Source organism: Sceloporus undulatus, chromosome 8, assembly GCF_019175285.1.
Source record: "Sceloporus undulatus isolate JIND9_A2432 ecotype Alabama chromosome 8, SceUnd_v1.1, whole genome shotgun sequence".
Classification (NCBI taxonomy): domain Eukaryota; kingdom Metazoa; phylum Chordata; class Lepidosauria; order Squamata; family Phrynosomatidae; genus Sceloporus; species Sceloporus undulatus.
Genome location: NC_056529.1, coordinates 18124549 through 18133426, shown reverse-complemented (window position 1 = coordinate 18133426; position 8878 = coordinate 18124549). Strand labels below are relative to the sequence as shown.

General features: G+C 42.6%; 1 protein-coding gene across 1 annotated transcript in view; it reads right to left on the bottom strand.

The window, feature by feature from the left end:
- The window catches only part of CDH13 (cadherin 13), a 651716-nt gene that overhangs the window by 378435 nt on the left and 264403 nt on the right, over nt 1-8878 (bottom strand). The gene's annotated exons all lie outside the window — the stretch shown is intronic.

Sequence of the window (8878 nt, the reverse complement as noted above, 5' to 3'; positions counted from 1 at the left end):
TGGGGCACCCATGGAGAAGGCCCTCTCTCATGATCCCACCAACCCTACCTATGATGGTGATCAAGATTTGCAAATGTCTTCATATATGAGATGGAAAGGTCTAGAAATTGAGATGGTAAAGGTGGTAAGCTTTGGCACCTCTACTTTTGCAACATCCACCTCATCCTCACCCTATTGCCCTGGTCTCCTGACCTTCCATTCCATTTGACACTCAGATCTCTGAGCTGTCACTTTCTTTGTCTTCAGATTTCTTCTCTTTCAAGGATCTGGGCTTGATCAAAATTCACAAGAGAGAGCAAAAAAATAAAATAAAATTGAAGTGTCAAGGAAAAACAGACTAAAAACTGAATCCTGTCCAAAAGGCAAAACACACAATGCAGCAGAAGTTAGCTTTCAAAATCCGTTTACAACAGCAAACATGGACAGAAAGGCCCAGCTGCCATGTATCTGTGGCATAGGTTAGAAGAATGACAAGAATCCAGCTTCAGCATCCTTGGAGTGATATCATTGTTTCTGCCCTCACAACATCGACCAAAGCATTCTGGCGGCAGCAACAACAACAATAGCATCTACTCTTGTGAATTCCTGGGAGTGAATCCAGGACAGCTTGCATGCATACACTACTAATTATCTTAATAAGACTTTAACGCTGGTGTAAGTGATGGCAAAAGGAAATATAATAATCTCTCCGTGGACTCAAAATACAAACTGCAAAATTGGGCAACATAATTGCAAACATTTATTTATTTATTTATGCATCATAGCATGTGGGACTTTGGGGGATACGGTGTAGTGTCCACACTCTTGATGCTGTTACCCTGCCCCATGGTGCCATTTTGGCACACACCCATTTACATGGCGTCCACCATGATGACGCCACTGTAGTGCTGCCACAGTGCCTATGATTCCCTTTCTGGGTTGGAAAAAGAACCAGCTGCTTGTAGGTTCTTTTTGCACCGGGTTGGTTGCATGGAGTTGCTGCGTCCCCAACTCAATGCTTCCAGGGGCGGTATACAGCCACCCCTTACAGGCTGTCTGTCCAGCCCCTTCATCTGCTATCATCCTGTTGGTGAAACACATAGTATAGGCCATGCTATGCATATGTGGTGAATTATTTGCCATGTTGCAACAGGCTTATTCTTCTAACAGCAGTAGGAACAGATATGCAAATGCACCAATGTTGCATGCTGCATCTGCACCTACACATTCCTCAATGACACCTAGTTATTGATACATGTAGTGCAACATTGCTATTCTGCATGAGAGTTGCATAGAGTCAAGATCATGTACTATCTCTGCATGTAAATATTTATGTTACACTGAGAGGAGGTTGGGTTGCTTGTGGTGCTTGTGGTCTGGTCACTAAATCCTGAATCTGTGGGGACTGTGTGCTCAAAAGGGGGAAAAGGTCATTGCTAAGTAATCAGATAGTGATAATGTCACAATGTCAAATTAGAGGGAAAGCTTTGTGTCCTTACTCTAAATAGGTAGATGTTTTTGTCTCATTTCCTGCCCTTGTGAATAATCCCTCAAAGTCATTTCACAGGAGCATTCACTCAATTTAGGTCCATGATGGCATCTCAGCCCTCATTATCACAGGTGGGAGATAAGTGCAAAGTTAATCACTTACACTTTGTTGATTTCATGTGGGAAGCCAGCTTACCTGAAGATTGTGATCATGTTAATTAATAAGTTTTGTTTTTTTCAGATACAGCATACAGATAAGCTTTCAGCTGTTCATTCCAGCAAGATACAAATTTCTCCATCACAAACACAACAACACCCTTCCCAACTTGGACAGTGCTGAGACTCTAATTTTGTTGTGCTGTTGTATTCATTGCTCTAATACTCAAGTAGGGATACATTTCATCACTAGGTTTCTGAGTGATTTCAGCTATTTTCTTCCCTCTGCAAGTAAGTCCTCAAAAACCAAATACATTTGCCATTCCAAGTCCGTGGACTTGAGATCTGCAGACTCGAAAATTCGTGAAGGGGCGACCTCCATTAACCTCAATGAGGTGCAATGAACGTGCTTCATTCAAGTCTATGGGGCTTGAATATACACAAGTCTTGAAACTTGCGGAGTGATCGGGAACAGATCCCCATGAGTTCCAAGGGGCAAGTGTATATATTTTTGAAGGTTTATTCACAATTCAGGACTTATTCTGTGCTGTTATGTGCAGAAAACTGCCTTTTCTGCACATGGAAAAATGCATCTTCCTTGTGTAAAATAATATTTCAACACAGAAATATTAATTTTTGTGCAGAAAATGCAGTCTTCTGTGAAAAAGATGCCTGACTTTACCTTATCCTTTTGCCTTTGTTTCTCTCTGTGACAGTCTTTCCAGTCATATGCATGTCCAGTTCATTCTAAAAGCTACAGCCAAGTTATTAAGTGGAACTTGATTCCTTGTTGCAAAACCTCCATTAGCTGTCCGTCCATTTCTGAGCACAGTTCAAATGTTGGTTTTGATCTACAAAGCCCCATATGGTTGTATCTCCTTTTGAGAGCCAGCATGGCATAGTGGTTTGAGTGTTGGACTGTGGATCAGTAGACTGGGCTTCAATTCCCCATGTGGCCATGAAGTCACATGCTCTCAGCTTCAGGGCAAGGCAATGGCAATGGCAAACTTCATCTAAAGAAAATCTTCTTAAGAAAAGTCCATGTTAGATTCACCTTAGGGGGCCGTAAGTCAGACATGGCTTGGAGGTACCCAACAAATTTCTAACAACAACCAAGTGTGGGAGAAGCTGCACCCAGTGTCTTACCACAGACCACCTTTGCTGCAGCTTATCAAGGCGATAACACCTGAGCCCTCAATGACAACCCAAAATCTGGGTTATTAGCTGGCTGGCCCACATCAGGAAGTCTAACCAGAAAGCTCCCTTCCCAAACTGCGAAGATTAAAGACGGCAGTTTAACTTTCAAGCCAAACCTAAGAACAATTTCTTTCTGTCACACATCAGGTCACATGGCCTAAAGAGGTGGTTCCAGAAACACTCCTTCAAACCAAATGGTGTCCAAGGTGCTCACCAAATTTAATCCAAATATTTATGCCAAAAGTAGGTAATCATATAGCTGCAATCAGAATTCAACTTTTAAGCCACATTCGATATTAACCAGACACGACCCAAGTCAGTTTCTCATATGCCACTGGAAACAGTTATGGGGTAGGTGAAAAACCCATGGAAAGGGGGGGGGGATTCCTACCCGGCCATTATGCAGGCAAGAAGACTTCATACTATACCATCAGCGAGTGGGTGGGTTGATTTCTTCTGTGCAATAAGGCAACGGGGGGAGTTGGCAAACCTTTGCCTCTGATCACACCCCCAGAAACTCCATGCCATGGCATGACTGGTTATTGTCTGCCTCATCTCAGGGGATGGTAGCAAACAGCCCATCCCCACTCCAACTCCTCCGTCTTGGGGGGGCGGGATAGCCATTAGAGCATTAAGACCCAGAGAGGCCCTTCTTTCTATACCCCAGTGTGTTTCATGGATTCTTTTTTTATGTTAATGCTTGCTCCATCATGGTCACACAATGGTATTTATAGCTGGACTGCTCTACCTTCATCTGTGGAGATTCTTGTATCTCCATTGTGTTTGGTGACTGATCATCTGCACAGTTGCCTGCCTTCTCCTTATCACTGATCAGCCTAGTAGCTGGCAGCTTCCCTAGACTGTGAGAAGCAGCAAAGAAGAGGGGCAGTAGTATGATCATCTCTGACCCTTCTCATATAAACCTTCATATGTTCAAAATTTCACTCTAAATTCTCTATTGCACAAACACAGACTCTCTCTCTCTCTCTGTCAATGTAAGTACTGTACCTTAACTCTCAGAAAAACAGAAACCACCCCCTGGTGAAACAAAAAAGTATATCTGTCCTGGAAGCACTAACCTTTCTCTAGTCCTTCATCCATCCATCGATCCTTCAGTGTCGACACAAACAGTTATGCTGCCTGCAATTTTGTAAGTTCTTTGGTATTGTTTTCCTTTGCTTCATTCTTTAGATCCTTTGTTACATAACCCTAAGTCTTACTCTTGAATTATCCATGGGTCATATCAAAATCTACCATTTTGGCCTTCAAACCCTTCCTCGACTTATACATGAGATCGACTTATAGTCAAGTATATATGGTAATTTCCCCAAATCTTTGAAAGCAGAGTTTCAGTACCAGCACTTTACTATGTCAAGGTGTTTGATTTCCCAGTCAAGCTGAGTAATATGATGTACAACAACATAAAGGCTCATCTTAGCAGAGGTGTGAAAATTGCTGCAATGGACCCAACTTAACAAATTTAGCATCTATCTAACCCAGGATTGTGGATGGGCTGAACGTTTTGCCACTGTGAGAGAATTCTCTCTTCTGTCTATCTATTTTTCCTGGAAAGGTCTCTTTGGGATCCTAACACCTTCTTAAAAATTTGAACGAATGGCTTAGCCGCTTGCCAATAACAGGCACCATTAGTCTTCACAACAAAAACCTCATTAGAAGTTGTCATGGGAATGAGTCAGAAGGCTGGACTGGTACCTATTTGTCATAATAAGAACTGGAATTGCCATTGGCGTGCAAATTGGCAAGCCATTACGGACAACCAGTAATCCTGTTGTGTTCCTAGTTGTTTAGCTTCTTGTGTGGAGGCGCACATAAAATTAAGTTTGATGGGATGTAGAAGTGATGCAGAAAGATGCTACCTTCCCCAAGTCAGTTTCCAATTGGCTGAAAGAAACCTCCCGGTGACATTTCAAATTGGGCATGTTATTTTCTCCAGATTTCAGGATGCTACTGGGAAATGCTACTAAGAAATTAGCCAATAGTCACGCTAGCTAAGGGATTCTGGGACCTGAAGTCCAATTAAATAATTTCCCCAAGTTGTCTGCTAAGTTGGATAGTTGGGGCAACCAAATGCATGCATTGGGTTGTGAATACTGTATTTCTTTTGACAACCTGTAGACATCACAAATGTGCAAATTCTCAAGGTGAGGAAGGTATCTAGCTTTTGCAACAAGTCTCAGGGACTGAGAAGATGCTATTTTCATACAATGACTCCCCCCCCTTTTATCTTCAGTAGTTCGGGTTGCAATAAGGTAAGTTTCGGAGACCATAAGATCACATGGCAGCTTCAGAAGGGCAGTAGCAACCAGACTGCTGAGAGAATCATTCTCTCTGCAAAGTGTTTCCTTACTAAAAAGAGTGCACTGTGATACACTTGGAGGTCATTAATATCTACCAAGTGTGCCAGGTACACATTATCACCATGAAAGCCATTTGATTGCTATTATAGACTTCAGGTTGACAGCTAATGCTTCCAAACTGTTTATCAAATTATTTTTAAAAAGAACTCAAAACCTTTGCATTTGCTAGCAGCGCTCTCAAGGAGTCAGGAGTGTGCTAGTAGGGACTTGACACCTGAGAGCAAGAAGGGCAATTTAAACAAATGGCAAATCAATGACTAAAATTAATGATTTTTTGAAAAAATGCCAATGTTAGACACAGACATCTGCTCAAGAAAAGGCACCATGCTGTCCTAATCGCACACCAGACCTACTACACTATATATCCTGAAGAATAAACCAAGTTGTTGTTAATGATGTTTGAGAGTTTCAACACCTTTGGAACAAGTGTTGGGAGCCTTCAACCATCCTCTAAATCAGAAGAGGAGATACACTTCGGTGCCACAAAAAACTACCATTCACAGAATTCCGTAGCATTGATCCATGGCAGTTAAAGTGGTGTCAAACCGGATTATTTCTGAAGTGCATATGCAGCCCATAAGTAAAAAATGACATAGAGGCACACAAAAACGTGATACTTTAAATGAAGATGAGTATTAGATCTCTTAGCTGCATCAACCATGTTTAGCATTGCTGCCGGATGCTACTTTTCATGCTGGTTGTATTCCTCCATGGAAGAGAACCAGGATAGTTAAAGTTTCTTTGGTTGTTTTTTCACTAAAAAGAGAAGTTTATGCAGAATAACTGGCAGAAGGAAGAAAAAAAGGAATAAAAAGATCAACACTTTGGATTGGAGTGTTGTTTACCAATTCACAAGCCATCTACCATCATTATTTACATTAGTGCATGTATTTTCCTTTAAGCCAGCTGTAAATCATGCCTATGGCTGGGACAGCAGCATGCTGCTCATTAAATATAATGATTATATAATTATATGCAAACAACTAAATGTATCAGGGGTGGCTGCACAAACCACAGCATGCAGTCTCTTAAAGGTTGGGGGGATGCTATTGTTCTGACTGAAAACTTAGGAAAGTTATCTTTTGGACTGCAATTTCCATGATTTCCCCAATGGCCATAAAGTAGGGGGGGGACTAATAAAAATGTCTGAGACCCCTTCCCAAATGTTCTCGGTTTATACCCATACCAGCACTTTTGTTTTAGGAGTATTTTGGAAACATAATATTTTTAGGCTCAGGGTAATGCTAGCAATATTTGTGGTTGGGATGTTCATTTGTGAAAACATCCTTGTCACCTCAAGGGTACTGTGAAAAGTAACCAATTACTGCTTTTGTTGTTCTTGTTAGCTGTTCTTGAGTCAACCTCAACTCAGGGCAACCATGTATATGAGATATCTCAAAGACCCCCTGTTCTCCACAGCTCAGGTCTTGCAAATTCAGACTTATGGCCTCCCTGATTGAATGTATCCATCTGGCATGCAGTCTTCCTTTCGCTCTACTATCTTCTACCTTTCCTAACATTATTGTCTTTTCTAATGAGTCATGCCTTATCATGATCTAGCCAAATCATGACAGTCTTAAATTGATTGTCTTAGGGACTGTGCAGACCTGCAGTTTGGGTCGGCTTGAGGGCAGAGTTCAGACGTCACGTCTACATGACTCATGTCCCGGCTCCACCTCAGGGTGGCAGGATGCCGCACACTGCACTGCACAGTATGTGGCATCATGGTGCTCGTCCAGTGCTGTGTACAGATGACACAGCACCAAAGGAGCACCGCCAAGCCGTGGCAATGCAGCTATCACACCCTTTCCAGGACACAAAAAGGAGCCACTTTGTGCAGCTCCTTTTCACGTCCTGGAAAAGCCAGATCGGAGCCGTAATGTGCGGTTGCTGTGGCCCCAATCTGGCTGTAAAAAGGGCAGCTCCAGGATGCCCCTTCGGGGTTGTGTGTAGCTTCTAGGAAGAGTTTGGGACCCATTTGTTTGTCTTCTTGGCTGTCCATGGTATTTTCAGCACTCTTCTCCATCACTGCCTCTCAAATGAGTTTACTCTCTTCTTATCTGTTTCTTCACTGTCCACCTCTTACATTCATCCTGTGGCTTGGGCCATTCTAATATCAGTGCACAGTTATATATCTTTACTCTTTGGGATCTTGTCTAGTTCTTTCATCACTGTCCATCTCATTCCTAGTCTTCTTCTAGTAACCTGACTGCAATCTCTGTTCTGAACTGTCCGGGAATGCTGCCAACACACACTCACACGGCTGATAAGAGCCTGCTGGGCAAAAGGTAAATATGCTGAATTGCCAAGAAACAGTTCCTCAACAATGCCAAATGACATTCAGTAGAATAAGCCACTAGCCAGTCCAAAGTTCAGGATTACAGAGAGCAATACTACCAGTCCAGTCCGAGGTCAAGAGTGCCAGAGGGTTGGTCAAAGTTGGTCCAAGGTCAAGGATTCAAAGGCAGTCAAAAGTCTAGGAAGCCAGGAGTCACATCAAGCAGCATTCACTAATGAGAACTAATACACTCTGATAAAGAGAGCTCAGCGTCTGCCAGGTACCTTATATCTAGCTCCCTTATCACAGCTGCTGATTGCCTAATGAGTGTTTCTCAACAACTTCTCAGCATTTCTCTTGGAACACTGAAGGGACACCCTTTCTGATCTCCTCTGGCTAAAGGTAGGAACCTCAATGCTCTGCTGTTCTATGTCTCCCAAATATGGCACTTCTACTGGGACAAGGCTGGACTGCTGAGCCACAGGCTCCACTGGAGGAGATCCCACAGAGTTAGGGTCTGGCTGAGCCAAATCTACCGGGGCTGGGAGAGCAGAACTGAGGCCTGGCACAGCCTCAGGTCCTCCTGCACCTGAGGAGCTGAGTCCTCATCATCATCATCCTCGTTCTCCTTGTGGCTGGCCATGACATGAACAATGTTTGATCCAAGGTATGGGAACACTTGAACTATTTTGATTTCCTTGTTTTCTAGGTTGAATTTATGTACATTCTCTGTGATCATTTTGGTTCTGTTTTATTTTCCTTATGTTTAGCATCAAGCCTGCCTTTGCATTTTCTTTTTTGATCTTCCTTAGTAATTGTTCCAAGTCATGGAGTTTTCTGCTAGTAGTATGGTGTCATCCCAATATCTTAAGACCATTGATGCTCCGTTTTCCTATCTTCCCTCCTCCTCCTTCTAAATCTAAACATACTATTCATATATTTTCCCCACACACATTAAACAAATAGAGTGATAATATGCAGCCTTGCCTGACCCCCTTGCCAATTGAGTACTATTCTGTTTCTCCATATTTTGTTCTAACAGTAGCCTCTTGTCCTTGGTACAGATTTCTCAACAGGACTGTCAAATGTAGTGGCATACCCTTGTCTTTAAGAGCATTCCATGGATTTTCATGATATACGCAGTCAAAGGCATTCATGATTTAGGTTACTCAAAATGCTTGATTTCCATGCTTTGCCCCATCTACTACCAGAAACCTATAGCCTACTGTATGGGCAGGGCACCTCTTCCCTTTGCCAGAATGGGCTCAGGTTCTAGCCGAGAAGATACACAGACAATCTAACTGACCCCTTTCAAGATCTTGTCATACTTCTCACGAACATTTAAATTAACTCAGGGCTCTGCAGACACATGTGTCCTCTGCTAACTATGGTAGGTCAGGCT